Source organism: Carcharodon carcharias, chromosome 23 (genome assembly GCF_017639515.1).
Source record: "Carcharodon carcharias isolate sCarCar2 chromosome 23, sCarCar2.pri, whole genome shotgun sequence".
NCBI classification, from domain to species: domain Eukaryota; kingdom Metazoa; phylum Chordata; class Chondrichthyes; order Lamniformes; family Lamnidae; genus Carcharodon; species Carcharodon carcharias.
In genome coordinates, this window is record NC_054489.1 from 49,219,380 (window position 1) to 49,238,463 (window position 19,084).

Sequence of the window (19,084 nt, forward strand, 5' to 3'; positions counted from 1 at the left end):
GAGCAAACACACACAACAGAGCAAACACACAACAGAGCAAACAAACACAACAAGGCAAAAACACACAACAGAGCAAACACACAACAGGGCAAACCCACAACAGTGCAAACACACAATAGAGCAAACACACAACAGGGCAAACAAAAACAACAGGGCAAACGCACACGACAGGGCAAACACATGACAAGGCAAACACACACAACAGGGCAAACACACACAACAGGGCAAACACACACATAACAGGGCAAACACACAGAACAGGGCAAACACACACAACAGGGCAAATACATGACAGGGCAAACAAACACAAGACAGGGCAAACACACACAACAGGGCAAACACACACGGCAGAGCAAATACATAACAGGGTAAACAAACACAAAAGAGCAAACACACACAACAGGCCAAACACACACAACAGAGCAAACACACAACAGAGCAAACAGACACAACAGAGCAAACACACACAACAGGGCAAACACACACAACAGAGCAAACACACACAACAGAGCAAACAAACCACAGAGCAAACACACACAAGGCAAACACAAACAACAGACCAAACACACAACAGAGCATACAAACCACAGAGCAAACACACACACCAAGGCAAACACACACAACAGAGCAAACACACAAAACAGAACAAACGCACAACAGAGCAAACACACAACAGGGCAAACACACACAACAGGGCAAACACATGACAGGGCAAACAAACACAAGACAGGGCAAACACACACAACAGGCCAAACACACACGGCAGAGCAAATACATAACAGTGTAAACAAACACAAAAGAGCAAACACAGAACACAGGCCAAACACACACAACAGAGCAAACACACAACAGAGCAAAAAGACACAACAGAGCAAACACACAACAGGGCAAACACACATGACAGGGCAAACACACACAACAGAGCAAACACATGACAGAGCACACACACAACAGAGCAAACACACAACAGAGCAAATACACAACAGAGCAAACACACAACAGGACAAACACACACAACAGGGCAAAAACACACAACTAAACAAACACACACAACAGGGCAAACACACAACAGGGCAAACACACACAACAGAGCAAACACACACAACAGAGCAAACACACACAACAAGGCAAACACACACAACAGGGCAAAAACTCACAACAAGACAAACACACACAACAGGGCAAACACACACAACAAGACAAACGCACACAACAGGAGAAACACACACAACAGGACAAACACACGCAACAGGGCAAAAACAAACAACAAAACAAACACACACAACAGAGCAAAAACACAACAGAGCAAACACACAGAACAGAGCAAACACACAAGAGGGCAAACACACAACAGGTCAAACACACACAACAGAGCAAAAACACAACAGAGCAAACACACACAACAGAGCAAACACACAACAGAGCAAACACACACAACAAGGCAAACACACACAACAGGGCAAAAACACACAACAAGCCAAACACACACAACAGGGCAAACACACAACAGGGCAAACACACACAAATTGGCAAATACAGACGACACGGAAAACACACACAACAGAGCAAACACACAACAGGACAAACACACACAACAGGGCAAACACACACAACAGAGCAAACACACAACAGAGCAAAAACACATAACAGGGCAAACACACACCACCGGGCAAACACACACACAACAGAGCAAACAGAAACACAACAGGGCAAACACGCACAACAGAGCAAATACACAACAGGGCAAACACACATAACATAGCAAACACATAAAAGAGCAAAAACACACAGCAGACCAAAGACACAACAGTGCAAACACACACAGCAGAGCAAACAAATGACAGGGCAAACACACACAACAGGGAAAACACTCACAACAAGACAAACACACACAACAGGGCAAACACACAACAGGACAAACACACACAACAGGGAAAACGCTCACAACAAGACAAACACACACAACAGGGCAAACAAACACAACTGGGCAAACACACACAACAGGGCAAACACACAAAACAGAGCAGACACACAACAGGACAAATACACGCAACAGGGCAAAAACAAACAACAAGACAAACACACACAACAGGGCAAACACAGAACAGGGCAAACACACACAACAGAGCAAACACACAACAGGGCAAACACACACAACAGAGCAAACACATAAAAGAGCAAACACACACAACAGAACAACGACACAACAGGGCAAACACACACAACAGAGCAAACACACAAAAGGGAAAGGACACACAACAGGGCAAATCACACAACACAGCAAACACACAACAGGGCAAACACACACAACAGGGAAAACACACCCAACAGAGCAAACACACACAACAGAGCAAACACACAACAGAGCAAACACACACAAAAGTGTAAACACACAACAGGTCAAACAAACACAACAGGGCAATCACACACAACAGAGCAAACACACACAACAGAGCAAAAACACAACAGAGGAAACACAGACAACAGAGCAAACACACACAACAGGCAAACACACACAACAGGGAAAACACTCACAACAAGACAAACACACACACAGGACAAACACACGCAACAGGGCAAAAACAAACAACAAAACAAACACACACACACAACAGAGCAAAAACACAACAGAGCAAACACACAGAACAGAGCAAACACACAAGAGGGCAAACACACAAGAGGGCAAACACACCCCACAGAGCAAAAACACAACAGAGCAAACACACACAACAGAGCAAACACACACAACAAGGCAAACACACACAACAGGGCAAAAACACACAACAAGCCAAACACACACAACAGGGCAAACACACAACAGGGCAAACACACACAAATTGGCAAACACAGACGACACGGAAAACACACACAACAGAGCAAACACACAACAGGGCAAACAGACACAACAGGGCAAACAGACACAAAAGAGCAAACACACAACAGAGCAAACACACACCAAGGCAAACAAACACAACAGAGAAAAAACAAAAAAGAGCAAACCACAACAGAGCAAACACACAACAGAGCAAACACACAGCAGAGCAAACACACAACCGGGCAAACATACACAACAGGGCAAAAACACACAACTAAACAAACACACACAACAGGGCAAACACACAGCAGGGCAAACACATACAACAGAGCAAACACACACAACAGAGCAAACACACGACAGGACAAACACACACAACAGGGCAAAAACACACAACAAGACAAATACACACAACAGGGCAAACACACAACAGGGAAAACACACACAACAGGACAAACACACACAACAGGGCCAACACACAACAGGGCAAACACACACAACAGGGCAAACACACACAAGAGTGCAAACACACACAACAAGGCAAACACAAACAACAGAGCAAACAAACAACGGAGCAAACACACAACAGAGCAAACACACAACAGGGCAAACACACATGACATGGCAAACACACACAACAGAGCAAACACACGACAGAGCACACACACAACAGAGCAAACACACAACAGAGCAAACACACAACAGAGCAAACACACAACAGGACAAACACACACAACAGGGCAAAAACACACAGCTAAACAAACACACACAACAGGGCAAACACACAGCAGGGCAAACATACACAACAGAGCAAACACACGACAGGACAAACACACACAACAGGGCAAAAACACACAACAAGACAAATACACACAACAGGGCAAACACACAACAGGGAAAACACACACAACAGGACAAACACACACAACAGGGCTAACACACAACAGGGCAAACACACACAACAGGGCAAACACACACAAGAGTGCAAACACACACAACAAGGCAAACACAAACAACAGAGCAAACACACAACAGCGCAAATCCACAACAGAGCAAACAAACAACGGAGCAAACACACAACAGAGCAAACACACAACAGGGCAAACACACATGACAGGGCAAACACACACAACAGAGCAAACACATGACAGAGCACACACACAACAGAGCAAACACACAACAGAGCAAACACACAACAGAGCAAACACACAACAGGACAAACACACACAACAGGGCAAAAACACACAACTAAACAAACACACACAACAGGGCAAACACACAACAGGGCAAACACACACAACAGAGCAAACACACACAACAGAGCAAACACACACAACAAGGCAAACACACACAACAGGGCAAAAACACACAACAAGACAAACACACACAACAGGGCAAACACACACAACAGGACAAACGCACACAACAGGGAAAACACTCACAACAAGACAAACACACACAACAGGACAAACACACACAACAGGACAAACACACGCAACAGGGCAAAAACAAACAACAAAACAAACACACACAACAGAGCAAAAACACAACAGAGCAAACACACAGAACAGAGCAAACACACAAGAGGGCAAACACACAACAGGTCAAACACACACAACAGAGCAAAAACACAACAGAGCAAACACACACAACAGAGCAAACACACAACAGAGCAAACACACACAACAAGGCAAACACACACAACAGGGCAAAAACACACAACAAGCCAAACACACACAACAGGGCAAACACACAACAGGGCAAACACACACAAATTGGCAAACACAGACGACACGGAAAACACACACAACAGAGCAAACACACAACAGGGCAAACAGACACAACAGGGCAAACAGACACAAAAGAGCAAACACACAACAGAGCAAACACACACCAAGGCAAACAAACACAACAGAGAAAAAACAAAACAGAGCAAACCCACAACAGAGCAAACACACAACAGAGCAAACACACAACAGAGCAAACACACAACAGGGCAAACACACACAACAGGGCAAAAACACACAACTAAACAAACACACACGACAGGGCAAACACACAGCAGGGCAAACACATACAACAGAGCAAACACACACAACAGAGCAAACACACGACAGGACAAACACACACAACAGGGCAAAAACACACAACAAGACAAATACACACAACAGGGCAAACACACAACAGGGAAAACACACACAACAGGACAAACACACACAACAGGGCCAACACACAACAGGGCAAACACACAAAACAGGGCAAACACACACAAGAGTGCAAACACACACAACAAGGCAAACACAAACAACAGAGCAAACACACAACAGCACAAATCCACAACAGAGCAAACAAACAACGGAGCAAACACACAACAGAGCAAACACACAACAGGGCAAACACACATGACATGGCAAACACACACAACAGAGCAAACACACGACAGAGCACACACACAACAGAGCAAACACACAACAGAGCAAACACACAACAGAGCAAACACACAACAGGACAAACACACACAACAGGGCAAAAACACACAACTAAACAAACACACACAACAGGGCAAACACACAGCAGGGCAAACATACACAACAGAGCAAACACACGACAGGACAAACACACACAACAGGGCAAAAACACACAACAAGACAAATACACACAACAGGGCAAACACACAACAGGGAAAACACACACAACAGGACAAACACACACAACAGGGCCAACACACAACAGGGCAAACACACACAAGAGTGCAAACACACACAACAAGGCAAACACAAACAACAGAGCAAACACACAACAGCGCAAATCCACAACAGAGCAAACAAACAACGGAGCAAACACACAACAGAGCAAACACACAACAGGGCAAACACACATGACAGGGCAAACACACACAACAGAGCAAACACACGACAGAGCACACACACAACAGAGCAAACACACAACAGAGCAAACACACAACAGAGCAAACACACAACAGGACAAACACACACAACAGAGCAAACACGCACAACAGAGCAAACAAACAACAGAGGCAACACAAACAATAACGCAAACACACACAACAGGGCAAACACACACAACAAGACAAACACACACAACAGGGCAAACACACAGCAGGGCAAACACACACAACAGAGCAAACACACACAACAGAGCAAACACACACAACAAGACAAACACACACAACAGGGCAAAAACACACAACAAGACAAACACACACAACAGGGCAAACACACACAACAGGACAAACACACACAACAGGGAAAACACTCACAACAAGACAAACACACACAACTGGACAAACACACGCAACAGGGCAAAAACAAACAACAAAACAAACACACACACACAACAGAGCAAAAACACAACAGAGCAAACACACAGAACAGAGCAAACACACAAGAGGGCAAACACACAACAGGGCAAACACACCCAACAGAGCAAAAACACAACAGAGCAAACACACACAACAGCGCAAACACACAACAGAGCAAACACACACAACAAGGCAAACACACACAACAGGGCAAAAACGCACAACAAGCCAACACACACAACAGGGCAAACACACAACAGGGCAAACACACACAAATTGGCAAACACAGACGACACGGAAAACACACACAACAGAGCAAACACACAACAGGGCAAACAGACACAACAGGGCAAAGAAACAACAAGGCAAACACAAACAACAGGGCAAACACACACAACAGGGCAAACACACACAACAGAGCAAAAACACAACAAGGCAAACACACACAACAGAGCAAACACACAAAACAGAGCAAACGCACAACAGAGCAAACACACAACAGGGCAAACACACACAACAGGGCAAACACACACAACAGGGCAAACACACACAACAGAGCAAACACACAACAAGGCAACACACACACAAAAGGGCAAACACACACAACAGGGCAAACACACACAACGGAGCAAAAATACAACAAGGCAAACACACACAACAGGGCAAACAAACACAGCAGAGCAAACACACACAACAGACCAAGCACACAACAGAGCAAACAAACACAACAAGGCAAACACACACAACAGAGCAAACACACACAACAGAGCAAACACACGACAGGACAAACACACACAACAGGGCAAAAACACACAACAAGACAAATACACACAACAGGGCAAACACACAACAGGGAAAACACACACAACAGGACAAACACACACAACAGGGCCAACACACAACAGGGCAAACACACACAACAGGGCAAACACACACAAGAGTGCAAACACACACAACAAGGCAAACACAAACAACAGAGCAAACAAACAACGGAGCAAACACACAACAGAGCAAACACACAACAGGGCAAACACACATGACATGGCAAACACACACAACAGAGCAAACACACGACAGAGCACACACACAACAGAGCAAACACAACAACAGAGCAAACACACAACAGAGCAAACACAACAGGACAAACACACACAACAGGGCAAAAACACACAACTAAACAAACACACACAACAGGGCAAACACACAGCAGGGCAAACATACACAACAGAGCAAACACACGACAGGACAAACACACACAACAGGGCAAAAACACACAACAAGACAAATACACACAACAGGGCAAACACACAACAGGGAAAACACACACAACAGGACAAACACACACAACAGGGCTAACACACAACAGGGCAAACACACACAACAGGGCAAACACACACAAGAGTGCAAACACACACAACAAGGCAAACACAAACAACAGAGCAAACACACAATAGCGCAAATCCACAACAGAGCAAACAAACAATGGAGCAAACACACAACAGAGCAAACACACAACAGGGCAAACACACATGACAGGGCAAACACACACAACAGAGCAAACACATGACAGAGCACACACACAACAGAGCAAACACACAACAGAGCAAACACACAACAGAGCAAACACACAACAGGACAAACACACACAACAGGGCAAAAACACACAACTAAACAAACACACACAACAGGGCAAACACACAACAGGGCAAACACACACAACAGAGCAAACACACACAACAGAGCAAACACACACAACAAGGCAAACACACACAACAGGGCAAAAACACACAACAAGACAAACACACACAACAGGGCAAAAACACACAACAAGACAAACACACACAACAGGGCAAACACACACAACAGGACAAACACACACAACAGGGAAAACACTCACAACAAGACAAACACACACAACTGGACAAACACACGCAACAGGGCAAAAACAAACAACAAAACAAACACACACACACAACAGAGCAAAAACACAACAGAGCAAACACACAGAACAGAGCAAACACACAAGAGGGCAAACACACAACAGGGCAAACACACCCAACAGAGCAAAAACACAACAGAGCAAACACACACAACAGAGCAAACACACAACAGAGCAAACACACACAACAAGGCAAACACACACAACAGGGCAAAAACGCACAACAAGCCAACACACACAACAGGGCAAACACACAACAGGGCAAACACACACAAATTGGCAAACACAGATGACACGGAAAACACACACAACAGAGCAAACACACAACAGGGCAAACAGACACAACAGGGCAAAGAAACAACAAGGCAAACACAAACAACAGGGCAAACACACACAACAGGGCAAACACACACAACAGAGCAAAAACACAACAAGGCAAACACACACAACAGAGCAAACACACAAAACAGAGCAAACGCACAACAGAGCAAACACACAACAGGGCAAACACACACAACAGGGCAAACACACACAACAGGGCAAACACACACAACAGAGCAAACACACAACAAGGCAACACACACACAAAAGGGCAAACACACACAACAGGGCAAACACACACAACGGAGCAAAAATACAACAAGGCAAACACACACAACAGGGCAAACAAACACAGCAGAGCAAACACACACAACAGACCAAACACACAACAGAGCAAACAAACACAACAAGGCAAACACACACAACAGAGCAAACACACACAACAGAGCAAAGACACGACAGGACAAACACACACAACAGGGCAAAAACACACAACAAGACAAATACACACAACAGGGCAAACACACAACAGGGAAAACACACACAACAGGACAAACACACACAACAGGGCCAACACACAACAGGGCAAACACACACAACAGGGCAAACACACACAAGAGTGCAAACACACACAACAAGGCAAACACAAACAACAGAGCAAACAAACAACGGAGCAAACACACAACAGAGCAAACACACAACAGGGCAAACACACATGACATGGCAAACACACACAACAGAGCAAACACACGACAGAGCACACACACAACAGAGCAAACACACAACAGAGCAAACACACAACAGAGCAAACACACAACAGGACAAACACACACAACAGGGCAAAAACACACAGCTAAACAAACACACACGACAGGGCAAACACACAGCAGGGCAAACATACACAACAGAGCAAACACACGACAGGACAAACACACACAACAGGGCAAAAACACACAACAAGACAAATACACACAACAGGGCAAACACACAACAGGGAAAACACACACAACAGGACAAACACACACAACAGGGCTAACACACAACAGGGCAAACACACACAACAGGGCAAACACACACAAGAGTGCAAACACACACAACAAGGCAAACACAAACAACAGAGCAAACACACAATAGCGCAAATCCACAACAGAGCAAACAAACAACGGAGCAAACACACAACAGAGCAAACACACAACAGGGCAAACACACATGACAGGGCAAACACACACAACAGAGCAAACACATGACAGAGCACACACACAACAGAGCAAACACACAACAGAGCAAACACACAACAGGACAAACACACACAACAGGGCAAAAACACACAACTAAACAAACACACACAACAGGGCAAACACACAACAGGGCAAACACACACAACAGAGCAAACACACACAACAGAGCAAACACACACAACAAGGCAAACACACACAACAGGGCAAAAACACACAACAAGACAAACACACACAACAGGGCAAAAACACACAACAAGACAAACACACACAACAGGGCAAACACACACAACAGGACAAACACACACAACAGGGAAAACACTCACAACAAGACAAACACACACAACTGGACAAACACACGCAACAGGGCAAAAACAAACAACAAAACAAACACACACACACAACAGAGCAAAAACACAACAGAGCAAACACACAGAACAGAGCAAACACACAAGAGGGCAAACACACAACAGGGCAAACACACCCAACAGAGCAAAAACACAACAGAGCAAACACACACAACAGAGCAAACACACAACAGAGCAAACACACACAACAAGGCAAACACACACAACAGGGCAAAAACACACAACAAGCCAACACACACAACAGGGCAAACACACAACAGGGCAAACACACACAAATTGGCAAACACAGACGACACGGAAAACACACACAACAGAGCAAACACACAACAGGGCAAACAGACACAACAGGGCAAAGAAACAACAAGGCAAACACAAACAACAGGGCAAACACACACAACAGGGCAAACACACACAACAGAGCAAAAACACAACAAGGCAAACACACACAACAGAGCAAACACACAAAACAGAGCAAACGCACAACAGAGCAAACACACAACAGGGCAAACACACACAACAGGGCAAACACACACAACAGGGCAAACACACACAACAGAGCAAACACACAACAAGGCAACACACACACAAAAGGGCAAACACACACAACAGGGCAAACACACACAACGGAGCAAAAATACAACAAGGCAAACACACACAACAGGGCAAACAAACACAGCAGAGCAAACACACACAACAGACCAAACACACAACAGAGCAAACAAACACAACAAGGCAAACACACACAACAGAGCAAACACACACAACAGAGCCAAAATACAACAGAGCAAACACAAACAACAAGGCAAACACAAATAACAGAGAAACACACACAACAGAGCAAACACACAACAGAGCAAACACACAACAGAGCAAACACACACAACAAGGCAAACACACACAACAGGGCAAAACACACAACAAGACAAACACAAACAACAAGGCAAACACACACAACAGGGCAAACACACACAACAGGGCAAACACACACAACAGAGCAAACACACAACAAGGAAAACACACACAACAGGGCAAACAAACACAGCAGAGCAAACACACACTTCAGACCAAACACACAACAGAGCAAACAAACACAACAAGGCAAACACACACAACAGAGCAAACACACACAACAGAGCCAAAACACAACAGAGCAAACACAAACAACAAGGCAAACACAAATAACAGAGCAAACACACACAACAGAGCAAACACACAACAGAGCAAACACACAACAGAGCAAACACACACAAGGCAAACACACACAACAGGGCAAAAACACACAACAAGACAAACACACACAACAGGGCAAACACACACAACAGGGCAAACACACACAACAGGGCAAACACACACAACAGAGCAAACACACAACAGGGCAAACACACACAACAAGACAAACATACACAACAGAGCAAACACACACAACAGAGCAAACACACAACAGAGCAAACACACACGACAGGGCAAAAACACACAACAGAGCAAACACACAACAGGGCAAACACACACAACAGGGCAAACACACACAACAGAGCAAACACACAACAAGGCAAACACACACAACAGGGCAAACACACACAACAGGGCAAACACACACAACAGGGCAAACACACAACAAGGCAAACACACACAACAGGGCAAACACACAACAGGGCAAACACACACAACAGGGCAAACACACACAACAGGGCAAACACACACAACCGAGCAAACACACAACAGGGCAAACACACACAACAGAGCAAACACACACAACAGGCAAACACACACAACAGAGCAAACACACAACAGGGCAAACACACACAACAGAGCAAACACACACAACAGGGCAAACACACACAACAGAGCAAACACACACAACAGAGCAAACACACACACAGAGCAAACACACAACAGGGCAAACACACACAACAGGGCAAACACACAACAGAGCAAATAAACAACAGAGCAAACACACACAAGGCAAACACACACAACAGAGCAAACACACACAACAGAGCAAACACACAACAGAGCAAACACACAACAGAGCAAACACACACAACAAGGCAAACACACACAGGCAAACAAACACCAACAGGGCAAACACACACAACAGGCAAACACACAACAGAGCAAACACACAACAGGGCAAACAAACACGGCAGGGCAAACACACAACAAGACAAACACACACAAGAGGGCAAACACACGACAGCGCAAAAACACACAACAGAGCAAACACACAACAGGGCAAACACACACAACAGGGCAAACACACACAACAGAGCAAACACACAACAGAGCAAACACACACAACAGAGCAAACACACAACAGAGCAAACACACAACAGGGCAAACACACATGACAGGGCAAACACACACAACAGAGCAAACACATGACAGAGCACACACACAACAGGGCAAACACACAACAGGGCAAACACACACAACAGAGCAAACACACACAACAGAGCAAACACACACAACAAGGCAAACACACACAACAGGGCAAAAACTCACAACAAGACAAACACACACAACAGGGCAAACACACACAACAAGACAAACGCACACAACAGGACAAACACACACAACAGGACAAACACACGCAACAGGGCAAAAACAAACAACAAAACAAACACACACAACAGAGCAAAAACACAACAGAGCAAACACACAGAACAGAGCAAACACACAAGAGGGCAAACACACAACAGGTCAAACACACACAACAGAGCAAAAACACAACAGAGCAAACACACACAACAGAGCAAACACACAACAGAGCAAACACACACAACAAGGCAAACACACACAACAGGGCAAAAACACACAACAAGCCAAACACACACAACAGGGCAAACACACAACAGGGCAAACACACACAAATTGGCAAATACAGACGACACGGAAAACACACACAACAGAGCAAACACACAACAGGACAAACACACACAACAGGGCAAACACACACAACAGAGCAAACACACAACAGAGCAAAAACACATAACAGGGCAAACACACACCACCGGGCAAACACACACACAACAGAGCAAACAGAAACACAACAGGGCAAACACGCACAACAGAGCAAATACACAACAGGGCAAACACACATAACATAGCAAACACATAAAAGAGCAAAAACACACAGCAGACCAAAGACACAACAGTGCAAACACACACAGCAGAGCAAACAAATGACAGGGCAAACACACACAACAGGGAAAACACTCACAACAAGACAAACACACACAACAGGGCAAACACACAACAGGACAAACACACACAACAGGGAAAACACTCACAACAAGACAAACACACACAACAGGGCAAACACACACAACAGGGCAAACACACAACAGGGCAAACACACACAACAGGGCAAACACACAAAACAGAGCAGACACACAACAGGACAAACACATGCAACAGGGCAAAAACAAACAACAAGACAAACACACACAACAGGGCAAATACACAACAGGGCAAACACACACAACAGAGCAAACACACAACAGGGCAAACACACAACAGGGCAAAGACACACAACAGAGCAAACACATAAAAGAGCAAACACACACAAAAGAGAAAAACACACAACAGGGCAAACACACACAACAGAGCAAACACACAAAAGGGAAAGGACACACAACAGGGCAAATCACACAACACAGCAAACACACAACAGGGCAAACACACACAACAGGGAAAACACACCCAACAGAGCAAACACACACAACAGAGCAAACACACAACAGAGCAAACACACACAAAAGAGTAAACACACAACAGGTCAAACAAACACAACAGGGCAATCACACACAACAGAGCAAACACACACAACAGAGCAAAAACACAACAGAGGAAACACAGACAACAGAGCAAACACACACAACAGGCAAACACACACAACAGGGAAAACACTCACAACAAGACAAACACACACAACAGGACAAACACACGCAACAGGGCAAAAACAAACAACAAAACAAACACACACACACAACAGAGCAAAAACACAACAGAGCAAACACACAGAACAGAGCAAACACACAAGAGGGCAAACACACAAGAGGGCAAACACACCCCACAGAGCAAAAACACAACAGAGCAAACACACACAACAGAGCAAACACACAACAGAGCAAACACACACAACAAGGCAAACACACACAACAGGGCAAAAACACACAACAAGCCAAACACACACAACAGGGCAAACACACAACAGGGCAAACACACACAAATTGGCAAACACAGACGACATGGAAAACACACACAACAGAGCAAACACACAACAGGGCAAACAGACACAACAGGGCAAACAGACACAAAAGAGCAAACACACAACAGAGCAAACACACACCAAGGCAAACAAACACAACAGAGAAAAAACAAAACAGAGCAAACCCACAACAGAGCAAACACACAACAGAGCAAACACACAGCAGAGCAAACACACAACCGGGCAAACATACACAACAGGGCAAAAACACACAACTAAACAAACACACACAACAGGGCAAACACACAGCAGGGCAAACACATACAACAGAGCAAACACACACAACAGAGCAAACACACGACAGGACAAACACACACAACAGGGCAAAAACACACAACAAGACAAATACACACAACAGGGCAAACACACAACAGGGAAAACACACACAACAGGACAAACACACACAACAGGGCCAACACACAACAGGGCAAACACACACAACAAGGCAAACACAAACAACAGAGCAAACAAACAACGGAGCAAACACACAACAGAGCAAACACACAACAGGGCAAACACACATGACATGGCAAACACACACAACAGAGCAAACACACGACAGAGCACACACACAACAGAGCAAACACACAACAGAGCAAACACACAACAGAGCAAACACACAACAGGACAAACACACACAACAGGGCAAAAACACACAGCTAAACAAACACACACAACAGGGCAAACACACAGCAGGGCAAACATACACAACAGAGCAAACACACGACAGGACAAACACACACAACAGGGCAAAAACACACAACAAGACAAATACACACAACAGGGCAAACACACAACAGGGAAAACACACACAACAGGACAAACACACACAACAGGGCTAACACACAACAGGGCAAACACACACAACAGGGCAAACACACACAAGAGTGCAAACACACACAACAAGGCAAACACAAACAACAGAGCAAACACACAACAGCGCAAATCCACAACAGAGCAAACAAACAACGGAGCAAACACACAACAGAGCAAACACACAACAGGGCAAACACACATGACAGGGCAAACACACACAACAGAGCAAACACATGACAGAGCACACACACAACAGAGCAAACACACAACAGAGCAAACACACAACAGAGCAAACACACAACAGGACAAACACACACAACAGGGCAAAAACACACAACTAAACAAACACACACAACAGGGCAAACACACAACAGGGCAAACACACACAACAGAGCAAACACACACAACAGAGCAAACACACACAACAAGGCAAACACACACAACAGGGCAAAAACACACAACAAGACAAACACACACAACAGGGCAAACACACACAACAGGACAAACGCACACAACAGGGAAAACACTCACAACAAGACAAACACACACAACAGGACAAACACACACAACAGGACAAACACACGCAACAGGGCAAAAACAAACAACAAAACAAACACACACAACAGAGCAAAAACACAACAGAGCAAACACACAGAACAGAGCAAACACACAAGAGGGCAAACACACAACAGGTCAAACACACACAACAGAGCAAAAACACAACAGAGCAAACACACACAACAGAGCAAACACACAACAGAGCAAACACACACAACAAGGCAAACACACACAACAGGGCAAAAACACACAACAAGCCAAACACACACAACAGGGCAAACACACAACAGGGCAAACACACACAAATTGGCAAACACAGACGACACGGAAAACACACACAACAGAGCAAACACACAACAGGGCAAACAGACACAACAGGGCAAACAGACACAAAAGAGCAAACACACAACAGAGCAAACACACACCAAGGCAAACAAACACAACAGAGAAAAAACAAAACAGAGCAAACCCACAACAGAGCAAACACACAACAGAGCAAACACACAACAGAGCAAACACACAACAGGGCAAACACACACAACAGGGCAAAAACACACAACTAAACAAACACACACGACAGGGCAAACACACAGCAGGGCAAACACATACAACAGAGCAAACACACACAACAGAGCAAACACACGACAGGACAAACACACACAACAGGGCAAAAACACACAACAAGACAAATACACACAACAGGGCAAACACACAACAGGGAAAACACACACAACAGGACAAACACACACAACAGGGCCAACACACAACAGGGCAAACACACAAAACAGGGCAAACACACACAAGAGTGCAAACACACACAACAAGGCAAACACAAACAACAGAGCAAACACACAACAGCACAAATCCACAACAGAGCAAACAAACAACGGAGCAAACACACAACAGAGCAAACACACAACAGGGCAAACACACATGACATGGCAAACACACACAACAGAGCAAACACACGACAGAGCACACACACAACAGAGCAAACACACAACAGAGCAAACACACAACAGAGCAAACACACAACAGGACAAACACACACAACAGGGCAAAAACACACAACTAAACAAACACACACAACAGGGCAAACACACAGCAGGGCAAACATACACAACAGAGCAAACACACGACAGGACAAACACACACAACAGGGCAAAAACACACAACAAGACAAATACACACAACAGGGCAAACACACAACAGGGAAAACACACACAACAGGACAAACACACACAACAGGGCCAACACACAACAGGGCAAACACACACAAGAGTGCAAACACACACAACAAGGCAAACACAAACAACAGAGCAAACACACAACAGCGCAAATCCACAACAGAGCAAACAAACAACGGAGCAAACACACAACAGAGCAAACACACAACAGGGCAAACACACATGACAGGGCAAACACACACAACAGAGCAAACACACGACAGAGCACACACACAACAGAGCAAACACACAACAGAGCAAACACACAACAGAGCAAACACACAACAGGACAAACACACACAACAGAGCAAACACGCACAACAGAGGCAAACAACAGAGGCAACACAAACAATAACGCAAACACACACAACAGGGCAAACACACACAACAAGACAAACACACACAACAGGGCAAACACACAGCAGGGCAAACACACACAACAGAGCAAACACACACAACAGAGCAAACACACACAACAAGACAAACACACACAACAGGGCAAAAACACACAACAAGACAAACACACACAACAGGGCAAACACACACAACAGGACAAACACACACAACAGGGAAAACACTCACAACAAGACAAACACACACAACTGGACAAACACACGCAACAGGGCAAAAACAAACAACAAAACAAACACACACACACAACAGAGCAAAAACACAACAGAGCAAACACACAGAACAGAGCAAACACACAAGAGGGCAAACACACAACAGGGCAAACACACCCAACAGATCAAAAACACAACAGAGCAAACACACACAACAGAGCAAACACACAACAGAGCAAACACACACAACAAGGCAAACACACACAACAGGGCAAAAACACACAACAAGCCAACACACACAACAGGGCAAACACACAACAGGGCAAACACACACAAATTGGCAAACACAGACGACACGGAAAACACACACAACAGAGCAAACACACAACAGGGCAAACAGACACAACAGGGCAAAGAAACAACAAGGCAAACACAAACAACAGGGCAAACACACACAACAGGGCAAACACACACAACAGAGCAAAAACACAACAAGGCAAACACACACAACAGAGCAAACACACAAAACAGAGCAAACGCACAACAGAGCAAACACACAACAGGGCAAACACACACAACAGGGCAAACACACACAACAGGGCAAACACACACAACAGAGCAAACACACAACAAGGCAACACACACACAAAAGGGCAAACACACACAACAGGGCAAACACACACAACGGAGCAAAAATACAACAAGGCAAACACACACAACAGGGCAAACAAACACAGCAGAGCAAACACACACAACAGACCAAACACACAACAGAGCAAACAAACACAACAAGGCAAACACACACAACAGAGCAAACACACACAACAGAGCCAAAATACAACAGAGCAAACACAAACAACAAGGCAAACACAAATAACAGAGAAACACACACAACAGAGCAAACACACAACAGAGCAAACACACAACAGAGCAAACACACACAACAAGGCAAACACACACAACAGGGCAAAACACACAACAAGACAAACACAAACAACAAGGCAAACACACACAACAGGGCAAACACACACAACAGGGCAAACACACACAACAGAGCAAACACACAACAAGGAAAACACACACAACAGGGCAAACAAACACAGCAGAGCAAACACACACTTCAGACCAAACACACAACAGAGCAAACAAACACAACAAGGCAAACACACGCAACAGAGCAAAGACACACAACAGAGCCAAAACACAACAGAGCAAACACAAACAACAAGGCAAACACAAATAACAGAGGAAACACACACAACAGAGCAAACACACAACAGAGCAAACACACAACAGAGCAAACACACACAAGGCAAACACACACAACAGGGCAAAACACACAACAAGACAAACACAAAAAACAGGGCAAACACACAACAGGGAAAACACACACAACAGGACAAACACACACAACAGGGCCAACACACAACAGGGCAAACACACAAAACAGGGCAAACACACACAAGAGTGCAAACACACACAACAAGGCAAACACAAACAACAGAGCAAACACACAACAGCACAAATCCACAACAGAGCAAACAAACAACGGAGCAAACACACAACAGAGCAAACACACAACAGGGCAAACTCACATGACATGGCAAACACACACAACAGAGCAAACACACGACAGAGCACACACACAACA